The 14,370-nt window shown below is 37.1% G+C and overlaps 2 protein-coding genes across 7 annotated transcripts in view; one reads left to right on the top strand and one right to left on the bottom strand.

Annotated features, from left to right (window-relative positions):
• The window catches only part of RUNX2 (RUNX family transcription factor 2), a 234,194-nt gene that overhangs the window by 163,644 nt on the left and 56,180 nt on the right, over positions 1-14,370 (bottom strand). The window lies entirely within an intron of this gene.
• The window catches only part of SUPT3H (SPT3 homolog, SAGA and STAGA complex component), a 668,918-nt gene continuing 661,043 nt past the window's right edge, over positions 6,496-14,370 (top strand). For 2 of the 3 annotated variants that reach the window (XM_056818334.1, XM_007484000.3), the window contains exon 1: positions 6,496-6,949. The gene's annotated coding sequence lies outside the window, so the exon portion shown is untranslated. The remainder of the gene's footprint in view (positions 6,950-14,370) is intronic. The other variant, XM_056818332.1, reaches the window with a different exon arrangement.

The raw sequence follows: 14,370 nt of genomic DNA, 5'->3' as shown, positions 1-14,370 counted from the left end.
CCAGTAGAGCTCCTTCCCTTATAAATGGTATATAACTTACAATTTTAGAGCCTGGGGCTAAATCTCTTGTAAGTTGGTCACAAAATCTATTAGGGACTGAAATGAGGTCATTTTGACTGTAAGTCTAACCCTCCATCTACTAACTGCAACCACTTTTCTTTGTCTTATTCTTAACTGTTAAATTAATCGCAGTGAAAATATTAAATGACACCAAGTATTAAAAGAAAATTCTTAAATTGATCATATATATTTGATATTCCTTCCCTACATTTAGATACATTTGAAAAAGGCTTTCTAAACATGGTGTACAATTAAATGCCTCTTTTTTTCCCCAAAATGAATAAATTGACACCCCTCTTCTGAGAAGCTGCCAATCTCTAATTTTAATGTTTCTTGAGCACCATAAATGGTACTTCTCAGTTGGTTCTCATTGTAGCAAATTAGACTAAACCTTAGGGTCCTAGACCAATGTCTACACACATAGACCTTTAAATGTCAGCTTTCTAGAGGGCCATGTTTATTTAATTTGCTTTATAAAATCTGGTACAATTAGGCATGCAATAAATTCTTTTAATTATATTGAGGATTGTGGGGATATTGCTTCAAGATGGGAATTTTTGTTTAAATGTAATAGAAAGGCTTTTTCATTGCTGGTCAAAGTATTAGGCTACTATTCTTTTTCTGATATACCATGTTACTCTTTACCATGGCATTTCAGTTAATGTTCCTCCTAAGACTTGCATATTTTCTTTTTGTATTGTTCTTTGTTTCCCATTTATATTAATCTACAATTATGATAAGAGCAAATGAGCTTATGATTCTATGTTCCATCCACTGTACTTACCCATGTAAATACTAGGCCTAGAAGAAAATAGCAGGTTTTTAATTGAGATTATTTCCAGAGAATAAATGGTAAAAACAAATGTCAGAGGAACATAAAATTTTAAGCTAACAGGGACCATATAAGATAATCTACTGCAATTCTTTTATTTTAAATATAAAGAAATTGGGGTCTTTGAATGATAAATGAATCGTCCAGGATTAAACAATAAGCTCTCTTATTACCTAGTAAGTAGAAGAGCTGGGATTCTAAACCAGGTCCTCTGATTCCAGATTTACTGGTCCTTTCATTATGTTACTATTTCAAAATATATCATTTGCTTACTGTTGCCTACTTGTAGCCTTTGTGTTAATATCTAAAAAGTTGCTTGATGATTTTCTTGCTTCACTATAGGTATAACATTCATTTCAGAGTAAGGTGAATTCATTTTGAGAATTTTTTGTATAGGGTATTTTTGAAGCATCCATGAGGCAAATTTTTCTATAGTATGTACATATGTAAGTTTTTTTTTTTCTGTGTCTAGTATCTGAAACTTCAATTGACTCCTGATTGCTTAACAAGTTTGTTTCTAAATGGCTTGCAATTAAAGAATTAGTTTTGATATGCATAATGCAGTTTGAACTTTTAATCCTCTGGCCATTCTACCATTGCTTTTAATGTAAGTTGGTCTGCTTAAAGCCTATAGAATCAAGCCTTACAGTTCTTCTACAATTTAGAATAGCTTCTATGGAGGGAGGCATTTCTTAACACCATTGGTAGTGCAAAGATTTGTATGCAATTTTAGGGTCCACTCTTTGATCATCTTTGCTTTTACGAATCAAAGAACAGGATGAAGAGTTCTCTATCCTGTTATAGATGAGAACATTGAATCCTAAAAGAGTTTAAGTACCTTGCCCAATGTCATATAGCATTTTTATTGGCAAAGCTGAGAATCCTTCTAAGTGAGAGAAATCTATCTAAAACAAAGTTTAATACTTTAAATTGACATGTTTCAGCTTAGATGCTACAAATGCTATATATTTCACTATAATTTACATATGCTAAATACACAGTGCCAGAAAATGAAAATAAATTGAGTGCAACCAGGTTCTCTAATGCTCACATTCAACTTTTTGGGGTTATTGTTCAATTGCTGAAAGAAAGGTAGGAAAGAAAAAAAATAGGAAAAAGCAAGTATATATACATATACAGGCATGTATTTTATGTATACACATGTATATGTATGCTTACATGTGTATGTACACATTGTTTCATATATATAATTATACACACATGTGTGTACATACTCCAAAAGGCCTCCTGCAAAACAAGAGAGTCACACAACATCAAAGGGTAAAAATATCTGTAGTACCTCATTTATAGGTCATTTGAGATGAATTGTCTATATTGGCATCTACTTTGACTTGTTGACAGAAGCGGAAAAAAAAAACCAAAAACCTCCATCACACTGCAGACAGCTTCTTATTAGCTGTGGCTTCCATAGTGGCTCCGACTCTTTGGAGCATGGAGGACTTCTTTTATTACATAATCTGTATACTTTCTTTTTAAAAAGCAGACATTTTAACTTAAATAAATGCATTTTTTCCTTGCACCAGTACTTCTTTACTTAAGTTATTATGCCAAAGGAATGTAAAAACCTTCAGAAACAATGCTTCATTTTCCTTTAATGATTTTGTCGACAGGATAGACATTTTTGTGGTATGATGAATTCACTTGATCTCCTGTTGTGTTTTCTCCACATGCTCTAGAATCACTTTTCTTTTTCAGAGACCAGTGGCCACCAATGCCTTAATTTCAGCAAGAACTTCATTGTTTTACCCAGTTGTACTTAGAAGACACTCCAGTAGCATTTATATTCTAGGATAATTGATGTTAATGATATGGTAGTTGGTGGAAACATTTTTTCTGACCCTCTAAGTTCCACAGGCCTATAAAGCTACAAGCAAATCATGACTTTTCTAAAGTAAAACTTACTCCCCTTTTCCCACCCCAAACAATTATGGTTTAAATAGGCTACAGGAGGTAGAAGTGTAGCTTATAAATGAGAAACATTCTTCTAGAACTCTGGTAATATCACAAATCCCACATCATCTTTTACTGATTGATGCCTTCAACTTCCAATATTTTGTAAATGTGATTTCTTCTCCAAAGCTCTTTTAAAAACTTCTTTTGAATAGAAAATAATGGGAACATTGATTTGGAAGCTGGAAGGGGCCTCAGTAGTCATCTATTCTAATCATCTCATTTTACAGATGAAACAAGTAAGGCTCAGAGAGAAGTGACTTATCTAGGGTCTCACCAATAGTAAGCAGCAATGCTGGCATTTGTACCCAACTCAAAATTTTATGTGATTTTTCATGATGCACTACACTATCTCTATATTTGTGTTTAATCCTAAATTTTGGGGGCAGGCAAATCTAGGCATTGACTAGTTCTGTTACCTTTAATAAGTAATTTCATTTATCTGGAACTCAGATTTATAAAATGAGACAGCTGAACTAGATGGTGATGTAAAAATGAGTATGACACTGATAGTATCTCACGCAGACATAGCTTTAAAAAACTTATCAGTTTACAAAAAATATTTATCAGCCCTTTTCACTACATTTGCCAGTGACATGATGAAGTTCAACTTACTTTGCAAGTCAAGATTTTAAAAAAAAGTCTCTTTTCCAAAGTCATATGGTAACTGAGACAGGAGAGAGAATACAAAAAGAAAAGACTGCAGGTTCCAATCCTCAAAATTGTTTCAGATAAAGTATATTTTCAGTGTTGAAAGTATCTCAAACTCCCGTCTTCATCCCAAAGAAATATCTCTTTCATTAGTATAGAGTTCTAATATACTTCTTGGGGCAAACTTGAGTAAGCTTCAAGGTCACTAACTTAAGTGCCTTGGTGAAAGGGTAGGAACAGAGATATAATTAGTCTTTATGGGGTCTGTGGAAAGCACTGCAAAACATACTCAAGGCAAATCTCACAGAAGGTTCCCTCAAATCAACTTTTTACCTCCACTAGAAATTAGATGTTAGAACATAAAGTTTTATGGTTAAGCGAGAGATAGTTGGACACTTCGAGGTTGATACTGCTGGGAAGCTCACTTAGAGATGTGCATATTATCTGACAGCTATTTCTATTTTAGCTAATGCTTCCTGCTAACCAGGTGCTAAACTTTACCTGCTGAAGTACAACTGCTGTCAGCACTCTTCAAATTTTAGGGCCCTGGCACTAAAAACTGTCTGCCCTTTGATTCAGCCATACCACTGCTGGGTTTATACCCCAAAGAGACCATAAGGAAAAAGACTTGTACATAAATATTCATAGCCACACTCTTTGTGGTGGCAAAAAACTGGAAAAGGAAGGTATGTCCTTTGATTGTGGAATGGCTGAACAAATTGTGGTATCTGTTGGTGATGGAACACTATTGTGCTATAAGGAATAATGAACTAGAGGAATTCCATGTGAACTGGAATGACCTCTAGGAAGTGTTGCAGAGTGAAAGGAGCAGAACCAGGAGAATATTATATACAGAGACTGATACACTGAGGTACAATCTAATGTAATGGATTACTCTATTAGTAGCAATGCAATGATCTAGGACAATTCAGAGGGACTTATGAGAAAGAATGCTATCCACATCCAGAAAAAGACTGTGGGAGTAGACACACAGAAGAAAAAGAACTGCTTGATCACAGGAGTCAATGGGGATATGATTGGGGATGTAGAATCTAAATGATCACCCTAGTGCAAATATCAATAATATGGAAATCGGTCTGGTTCAATGACATGTAAAACCTATTGGAATTGCCCTTTGGCTATGGGAGGGGACTAGGAGGAGGGGAGGATAAGAATATAAATCATGTAAACATGGAAAAATATTCTAAATTAAATAAAATTTTTTATTGACCTGGGGTTGAGACCAACACTTTTATCTTTAAATGAAGAAATACTATCAATTCTAAAATGTTTTGATTTAAGATGACTTTAGGTTCATTCAACTTGATTTTATGTGAATGCCTTCACATTCAAAGTAACATTTTTTGTTACTTTGCTCTAAATTCAATAACATATTGAATGGAGCCTCAAGATTGCTATTTGGGTGTGTTTTCCTTATTCATATGATCATCTTGATATTTGGCATAAAGTGAAGCACTGTGAAATCACTACAAATAAAACACCAAAGCAAGTCTTGATCATAATGTGTATAGGAAGTGAATGATAGTGAATAAAAGAAAATCAGAAGATGTCTTCTCCACTTGGGTTCTTTGCTTTTCATATAAGGAAAATGAGGAAGATTAGTGACTTGCCTAAGAAGGTCAGATAGGCAGAAATGACAGAAGGGATTTGAAGGTAGTTTCTTTTATTTCAGTGTTAAAGTTCCTGAAGTACCACCGTTCTTCCTTAATACGGCTACATCTTTTTATTACATATTTTATTTAAAAAAATTAATCTGAAACACTTACTCAGAGGATGGAGATAACTGTAAAATAGTAAAGAAAGAGTAAATAAATAAGTAAATAAAAAAAAGTAAAGAAATAATAAAATAGTAAAGAAAAAAACAGCTTAAAGGTCATGGTGAATATTTCACCAAACATAACATTGTAATATGATATGAGTGTGTCACTGTTGAGATTTAGGCTGCATGTGCAAGAGGGCCATAAATATGGTTATTTTCCTTCAGGTAGCATTGAGGAAACAATTTTAAAATATCAATTTCAGAAAGACATGAATTAATTCTAAACAACTCCATAGAGTGTAAGGTACTAGATTCATCATCTCTAATTTGCCTACATTTATATTTTAGCCAACTGATGATTTGGGAGACAACTATGAACAATTTTTCATTTTCAACTTCAGGGCATGCTAAGAAGAAATAGGACAAAATTAAGAGCACACATGGGTACAGAAAAAAATTCATATAGAAGCAAGTTTAAGGATATAAAATATTATGAACTATGTGAAAGAAAATTTGAGGGAAAATGTGGAGAACATTTAAGTGAATGGTGCAGTAGCCAAAAAGTGGTGGGGGTCGGTGGCCAAAAATTGTGTATAGATTTGGGTCCTTGAAAGGGGGCCCAGGACCATTGGAAAAGGGGGAATAATCTCCTAAACCACAGGAACAGATTTAGCATTATTAAATCCTTAGAAATCTTTCATTTTTACAGAGGAAAGTGAGGTTCAGAGAGGGTGACACTAGGATCATAAATGTGTGGGACAGGAATTGAACCCAGCTCCTCCCGATTCCTAGCTTGACCCTTTACATTTTACATTTTTACATTTTATCCTATGCTCAAATGCCCAGAACAAGCCTTTTCTGTTCCCAAAGCCTCAATCTACTCCTAGGTCTCTGGTCCTTGCTAGCAAGCAGGATCTAGCTAAAGTCTACATACCACCCTCCAGCTTTTCATTGGGCACACAGTAGGCATTTAAGGAATGCTTTTTGATTTCACTAGAATAAAAATTAATCCCTCTATTTCCTTATCTAATCCCATGGGAACTCTCCACCCTGCCTTTGTGGCCCATTCCCCAAAATTCCATCCTCTCTGCTCCTAAAGCCTGGAACCAGGAAGCTACTACGGCCAAAAACTTCCAGCGCGCCACCGCAAATCAGGAAGCGGGTGCGCGCTGAACATGGCCGCCGGCGTCTAGTTCCAACCCTCGCACCGCCCCCGCTTCCATGCCCTCTCCCACCTAGGCCCGTCCCCGCCTCGCAGGAGCGTGGCGGAAGTCGCTGGAGAGAAATCAGCGAACGCCCGTTGGCGGAAGGCGCATGCGTCCGCGCCTCAGTGCTTTGTAGATGTGTGGCGTGGTAGGGGGAGTCCGAAGTCATTACCTCCCGCTCCTGCCCTTAACCCCAACAGTTTCAACCGCGCATCTCCTGCCCCTACCATCAGAGCAGAAGTTACGCCATCTTGTTTCCCCCCTCCCCCTTCACGGCCTCAATTGCCCCCTCTCCTAGGCTACACTACCCTCTTCCCCTACCCCCCGGAAGAGTGTCCTGGGCAGCCGCGGCGGGAACAGCACCAGCGCCGTTCGTCCCCACCTCCGCTGCGCGGGACTCGCAGCCGTCCGTCTGTCCGTTCGCCCCTTCAAGGGTTCATTAAAGCAGAGGTTGGAGGGGGAGGAAGACCGGAGAGGAAATACGGGAGGGGGATGGGGAAGTGGGGGAAGGGATTCGCGGGAGGTGGGGCGGTGATGGTAACTTGGGAGGGAGGAGGAAAAAGGATTTTCTCGAGTCCCCCGACCTCCAGATGCCTCAGCCCACAAAGCTCCGCTGGGGAGGGTCAGGCAGGAAGCGGCGCGAGCCTAGACCCTGCGCTACGCTAGCCCAGGGCTGGCGGGCGCGCGCCCCGGCTGGCGGGCGCCAGGGTTCGCAGGAACGCTTGCACCGCCCCCCTTCCGTGGAGGCACGCGCCGCCCCCTCCTCCTGTCTCCCCAAGTCCTTCCCTGGGATCCTGGCACCGCCGCTGGGATGCTGGTTGTCTTTCTGATCTGACACCTCCTTGTCTTTGCTCAGAGACACACTCGTGGGAGTTACTGTGTGTTCTTGCTTTGAGGGCAGAGGAGCCTGTGCCCTTAACCTTGAGATAGGACCGGTGGGCCCACCAGGATTGGGGAGATCGTGGTTGGGAAAGGCTCCAAACGCTTTTTTTTTTTTATGACGGAATCCTTCTGGGGAAGGGAGATAGTCATAAATCGAAAGCTGGAAGGGGACTAGCGTCTAAACATTTAATCATACTGATGAGAAAACTGAACCCCAGAGGGATTAAGTGACTTGCCCAGATTGTAGTAAGTGGCATTTGAACCCAAGTCTTCCGACTCCCAAATCCTATGCCCTTCCTGCCCCTGTGGTTGAGAAGTTTGGGAAATCTTGGACTTAATACTTACTTCGTGCTTTAAGCGAACATTTGTTACTCTTACTTTATGCCACACACAGTGTTAAAGGTTCTGACTTTACAAAGACAATCATGACTTTCCCTCAAGGAGCCTGCATTTTCCGAGGGAGGGAGCAGGTACAGTTTGAAGGTAGAGAAGGGCCCTCCCTAGGTGGGTACCTAGGGAGAAATCTGGAAAGACTTTATATAGAAGATGGCCCTTGAGTTTCAAAGCAAAATGGGGACTTTGCCTGTGGGAGAGGATGGAATGTTTTGGAGGCCTGGGGGAACAGTCAGGCCGGTGACACAGAGGTAGAGATGGAATGTCCGTTTTGAAGAGCTGCTAGAAGTCTAATTTGTCTGGGATATAGCGTGCAAAGTGAAGTAATGTGTAATAAGATTGGAAAAAGTTGTGAGGGCCTTTAAAATCTAAATAGAGAAGTTTGTATTTGATCCTAGAGGTAGTTGGAAACCATTGGAGTTTAATGAGTGACATAGTCACACTTTCACTTAAGGAAAATCACTTTGACTGTTGTGAGTAGGATGAATGGGAATGTTGAATTCGGGAGAACAATGAAGTACTTGAAATAAGCTGTGATGAGAGCCTGAACAGGGTGGTGGTCTTGTGATTGTTTCATTAGTGTGTTTTTACGCCCTTATCCCAATACAGATATCTACTCCTCTAGCCTTATTAGATGGACTGTGGCTTGACTGCAAAAGAAAATTTATAAGTGGCAAGCCTTTTGTTGTATCTTTGAGTTTTGGCTAGTCATTGGAGGACAGACATTTACACTGGACCTATATTTACACAGTTCAACAAACATTAAATATCTTTTTTTATGCAAGTCACTGTTTCTAGATTCTAGGGCAGTTATGAAGAACTTTTTAGAGACTGTGTGCCCTGCCCAGACACCCCACTCCTTCCCTTCTTCCTCCTCTTCCCCCTTACCCCAGACAGGGGAGGAAGTAAGTGCTTCCATTAGCTTCTGGGCAGAGGGGCTGGGAAGTGCAGTGGAGAGGGGGAAGGGAGCAGCTCTGTAGAGTCCCTCTGCCTTTCTAGTAACTAATTCTGGAAGGTAGCATGTGCCCACTGAGAGGTGTCTGTGTACCATCTTTGGCACATGTGCTATAGATTCGCCATTGTGGTTCTAGGGGACAAAGAAACAAAAAATAGTCTTTGCCCTCAAGGAGACTTCATTATATTGGAAAGCTTTACAACTTGCCTAGTTATATCTGCCACATCTTGTAGTCTGTTCCACAGCCTTGGAAAACCTAGTCATCCCTACACTATAGGGTAAAAAGAGTAAGAGTTTAGCAGAAAAATAGTACATTATGTTTTATAGAATTCATTACCAACATTAGTGTAGTGCAGCAAAAGAGCACAGAACCAGGTATCAGAAACTTGAGTTCAAATTCTAACTCTGTTATGGTTGGTGTGGTCTTGAGCATTTAACCTCTCTAGTTTCAGTTTTCTCATCTCTAAAAAGGGAGCTTGGATTAGCTTACTTATAGGGTCTTGTCCAGCCCTAAATATATGAACCTAAAAACTCATTTGATCCTCATAACAATTCTGTGATTGCATAGCCACATAAGAAGTGTCCAGAAACAGTGAGGAGCCTGGAATATAAAGTGAACCCTTCTATAAACCAATAATGTTTAGCTTGGACTGGAGACTGAATGGTTTCTATGGGCACTTCCAATTTTGATGATTCTGTTCTTTTAAAGCAAGGCAGGGAAAGCAGCATGATGGTTCCTTTCAAATATATGAAAGAGTGTTACATTGAAGAGGGATTCTTAGACTTACACTGTAGCTTCTGGGGGACAAAACTAAGACTTAGAAGTTGACATTACCTGCAGACAGATAGCAGCTTGATATGAAAACTCTTCTAGCAGGTAGAGATGTTGAAAAAATGGCAGTCTTTGCCATTTCTGGGTACTACATGTCTCTACTTGAATTTATGCAGAGGCTAGATTAGATAACCTTTCAGGGTTATTGCATATGTGTGTACTATATATATTTATATACACAAATATAAATTTAAATAGATTAATCTATTTGCATGGGATGATATGTTGGATTAGATGATTTATAAGGTAGGTTGGATTAGGTGATTTTTAAGGACCTTGCTCCTGTCATGGTCTCTTATGATGAAATTTAAAAATTCTTACTTTTTGGAAAATGTCCAGCCTTAGGTAATAGTATAGTTGCTTGGTAGTTATAAATTGTGTCTTATTCAGGTGTAATAGTTCAAACTATGTTGCTATGTTTTCTCTGATTTAGATAGGTAGAAGAATAATGTGGTTGTGACTTTTCTACAGTCATGCAACAAGTTAACCATGTTTACTTTATTCTAAGGGCAGCCCCTCTATTCATGACCTTATACTTCTTTAACAAAGTTTTTTTAAAAGGAGATTTAATTATATACATTCTGTTGAAAATGTGCCTTATATGAACATTTTTCTTTTGGAAATAAGTTTGTTTTTGTTAATCATGGATTTTGGTTTTTCATTTGACTAGAGTTAGATGCTAATAAAACCAGAGTTTGATCCTTGTAAGCCAGTTTACTCTAAATAGTTAAGAATTTTATTCATATATATATATATACATATGTATAGATATAGACATAGGTATGCCTATATCTATATTCTTTATTCTTAGGTTTTCCCTATCCTTGACCTACTGTCCTTAAACTAGTGCCATTGATCAACTATCTCATCACTACTGATAGAACAACTCATAGCATGTTTCCTATTGATTAGTGGTCCAATTGTTATATACAGATTCATAGAATTTTAGAGCTAGAAATATTGATAGGAATCATCTAGACTTAAGACCTTCATTTTATAACTACACAGTGTTTTATAGGTCTTGAGGTCTTGAGCACATATATAGAAATGAGTGTCATTTCTTTTTTTAGTTTGATGTAGTAGTGGTAAACTTTATCACCATGTGGTTTGGAGAGATTAACCATCTTCAGAGTTTCAGAAGCCTGAATGAAAGCTTTTAACTACTTACAACTTAAACCCAACCCATCATTTAAAAATGTGCAGTCCCAGTGAGATGAAGTGTCTTGACCAAGGTTATATTCTTTGACTAATGGCAAATGTAGGACAATAAGTGAAGTCTTCTGTTTATTAAATCTTCCCAGCCCCCAATACCATTGGTTTAGAAGTAAAGAAAAAAAAGCTCTACTAATCTCAATAAAATATAAATGATGAATGGGACTACATAGTGATATCCTTTGAAATGAACTATAACTTAGCAAAATGCTTGTTTGGTTGTTTATGGCTTTTTAGTAATTTCTAAATAACTTCTAATTTAGCCTGGAGGGCACCTTTCACTTAGTTCAATACTCTTATTTTACAAATGAAGAAATTGAAGCAGCAAGATGTTTAATGATTGTCTTGGAATTGAAAAATTAGTGTCAGAGGTGATATTTGAACAAGGTTCTTTGACTCCAGAGGTAGTGATCTTTCCACTGTACTGCATATAGTTGTTAATTCTTTAATAAGAATATCAGTAATATGAGATAGTATATTTTGGTTCTATAATTGCCTAATGATTTTATTGTACATACAAGTGATCTACAATTAGCTTTTAAAGTTGAAAGGAAAGTAGGGTCATCTAGTTTAGTCAGCTCATTTTATAGATGAAGACCTGAGGTCCAGATAGGTTAAGTGACTTGCCAAAGCTCACACAAGTGAAGTATCAGCTGAAATCTTAAGCTGAACATTTCAAAAGATTGAAGACTATTCACATTAATTCAAGAGTGATTATATTCCTGTCAAAAACAATTGAACCATTTTATTTATTAAGGCAAACATGAATTAATTAGGATTATGAAATTCAGTTGGAAAACTAGTATTCTTGGTATTAATATCAGTATTCTGGGTATTAATGACATGGCTTAGTGATAATATATGTAATAAGTAGAATTCATTCAGCATAATAAATACATTTGAATTTATTAAGTAACAGAGCTGCAAGATATGTCAAAGCTATTTAGATCTTTCTTCAAACTTAAACCATACAAAAGCATCTGGTTATTTTCTTTTGTAATGCATGTACATGTATAGTCCATTTCATGGAATATTATTACCAAGAATGACTTTGTATAATTAAGATGTTTCCATGTACATAACAACAGTGCTTTGGTTAAAACACTTTTCTTTTTGGAGGAATTCCATACAACACTAAAAAGCATACTAATAGCTGATACAACCATTTTCTCACTTGACCTTTTCAACAATCCTGTTGGGCACTACAGACATCATGAGTGCCATTTTGCAAATGAGGAAACTCAGGCTTCTGAGAGATTATGTCCAGAACTACACAACTGGCATTTGTTAAAGATGGGAGTTGAACCTAGTGGCATTTTCCCCACTATATCTAACAAATCAAGCAAGGAAGAGACTTCAAGACAAATGGTTTGAGGAAGATACAAAAGAGTTTCTGACTTTCCTAACTGGATTTTTAAGCATTCATTTGCGAATAGTAGTATCTAGGTATGATTCCTTTAAACTACTTAGTTCTGTGTAGTGATAAACTGAGAGATAGGAAAATTTGTATTCATATCTTGCTTTGGACATTTACTAGCTAGCTTATTTTGGGCAGGCCAGTTGACCTTTGGGCCTTAGTTTCCTCATCTGCAAAATAAAGATGTTGGACTAAGTGAGTAGTGGCTCCTGGATTTAAAGATGATTTATTGAATAGTGAAAAATTTAATGTCAAAACAATTTGGAGTCCAAGCATCCAAGTCAAATTCTGGTTATGCTCCTCAAGGTATTTGTGATCTGGTTGCTGCTAAGTAGTGTGGTGGATAGAGTGCCAGGCCAGGAGCTGGGAGGATTTGGGTTCAAATATGGATTCAGACACTTTGTAACTGTATTACCATGGGCAAGTCATTTAACTCTGTCTAGACCCTGCCCTTTTGTCTTAGAGATATTACTAAGACATAAAGTAAGAGTTAAAAAAAAAAGGTATTTGTTACCTTAGGGAAGTCATTTAGCCTTAGTGTCTTTATTTGTAAAATAAAGGAAGTCCACTTAGGTGATATGTAAAGTTCCTTCCAGACTCAAATCCAGTGATCCTAATAACTTATCTATCTTGCCACCTTTATTCTATAGTTTCTATCAAAATATGAAATCAAAGACAACAGTTATTTAGTTGAGATACTATTTTTTGCCTAATCCGTAAGATTAGCGATTCACTGAGAGAGATCTAGAATCTCAGAATCATAGAATTGGAAGGCACATCTGAGTCCGTCTCATGCAACTTGCACCAAATAAAAATAGTCTCCATAATATATCTTACAAGTGGTCATTCAGTCTTTTCACGATGACTTCCAGTTAAGAGGAAATCTCCTGAAGCAACCTATTCTATTTTTGTATAGCTCTAATAGGCTTTTCTTCACTTTTGACTTTGAAGTAAGGGTTCTGAAGACCAGATGTTCATACTTTTGGTTTGTTTGTTTTCACCAATTTTTTTTTATTTAAAAATTTTTACATTGACTTAATTTCCCTGTTTCCTTTGCCACATTCATCTTTAAAGTTAGTGTGACAGGCTATATGATCCTTGATAAATAGGCTCAGATTGCTGGACTAGACCTTAAAGATAATCTAGATCATGCCTCATTTTATAGTTGAAATTATATACTGTAGTTATGGAGGGAGCCAGGAAACAAACCCAGGTCTCCTGACTCCTAAACAGTGAGATCACAAATCTATTAGAGTTTTACTGTATTTCAGATTCTGGGCTAGATATATTAAAGGATACAAAGTTGTGAAAGAGTTTAGTTTCTTACTCTCAAGGAATTTATGGTCAATTAGGAGAAATAAGATACATGTATAAATAACTACTGAAAAGGCATTTGAATGTCTTGTCATTCAGTTCAACAAATATCTATTAAGACTCTATTATGTGCAAGGTACTATGGTATCAAGGATAGAAAGATAGATACAAATAGTCCCATTCTCTTAAGTAGTGTGTATTATAATGTTACAGAGTAGTTTATTAAAAGAAAAAGACACCATTTAAAACAGTTACTATAAAAAATGCTCAGTATAAATTATAGGTTGCAGGTAAATTTTAGGGTAAATTTATGATGTAAGTATTGTTGTTAAGTCATTTCAGTCATGTCTGACTCTTCATGACTCATTTGGGGTTTTCTTGGCAAAGCTATTAGAATGGTTTGCTATTTCCTTCTCTTGTTCATTTTACAGATAAAGAAATGGAGGCAAACAAGGTTAAAGGACTTGCCCAAGGTCACATAGCTACTAAGTATCTAAGGTCATATTGGAACTTGAATCTTCCTGACTCTAAGGCGAGCACTCTATCTACTGCACCACACAGCTGTTTACATGAGTAGGGATGTACTTATTGTGCATGAATACTTTGGGGCCCTTTGTAGAAGCACTGTATACAATTCATTCATTCTATTTCATGTGACTTAATAATTTTATTAGTTTAAAAGATTCTATAAATTTATGGCTGTATTTCTGAAATTTTGTTATATATATGATTTATTTGATGTCCCTACTGAGGAATAATATCTTCTTTTATAATGTTGTTCCTATAGGAAGATAGAATTTGCTTTATGTCAGTCTCTTTTATGAAGTGGTTTCTGACAGTGACTGTGGTGAAAATTAGCACTGCTT

Source organism: Monodelphis domestica, chromosome 2 (assembly GCF_027887165.1).
Source record: "Monodelphis domestica isolate mMonDom1 chromosome 2, mMonDom1.pri, whole genome shotgun sequence".
In the NCBI taxonomy this organism is placed as follows: Eukaryota; Metazoa; Chordata; class Mammalia; order Didelphimorphia; family Didelphidae; genus Monodelphis; species Monodelphis domestica.
This window is presented reverse-complemented; position numbering and strand designations above follow the sequence as displayed.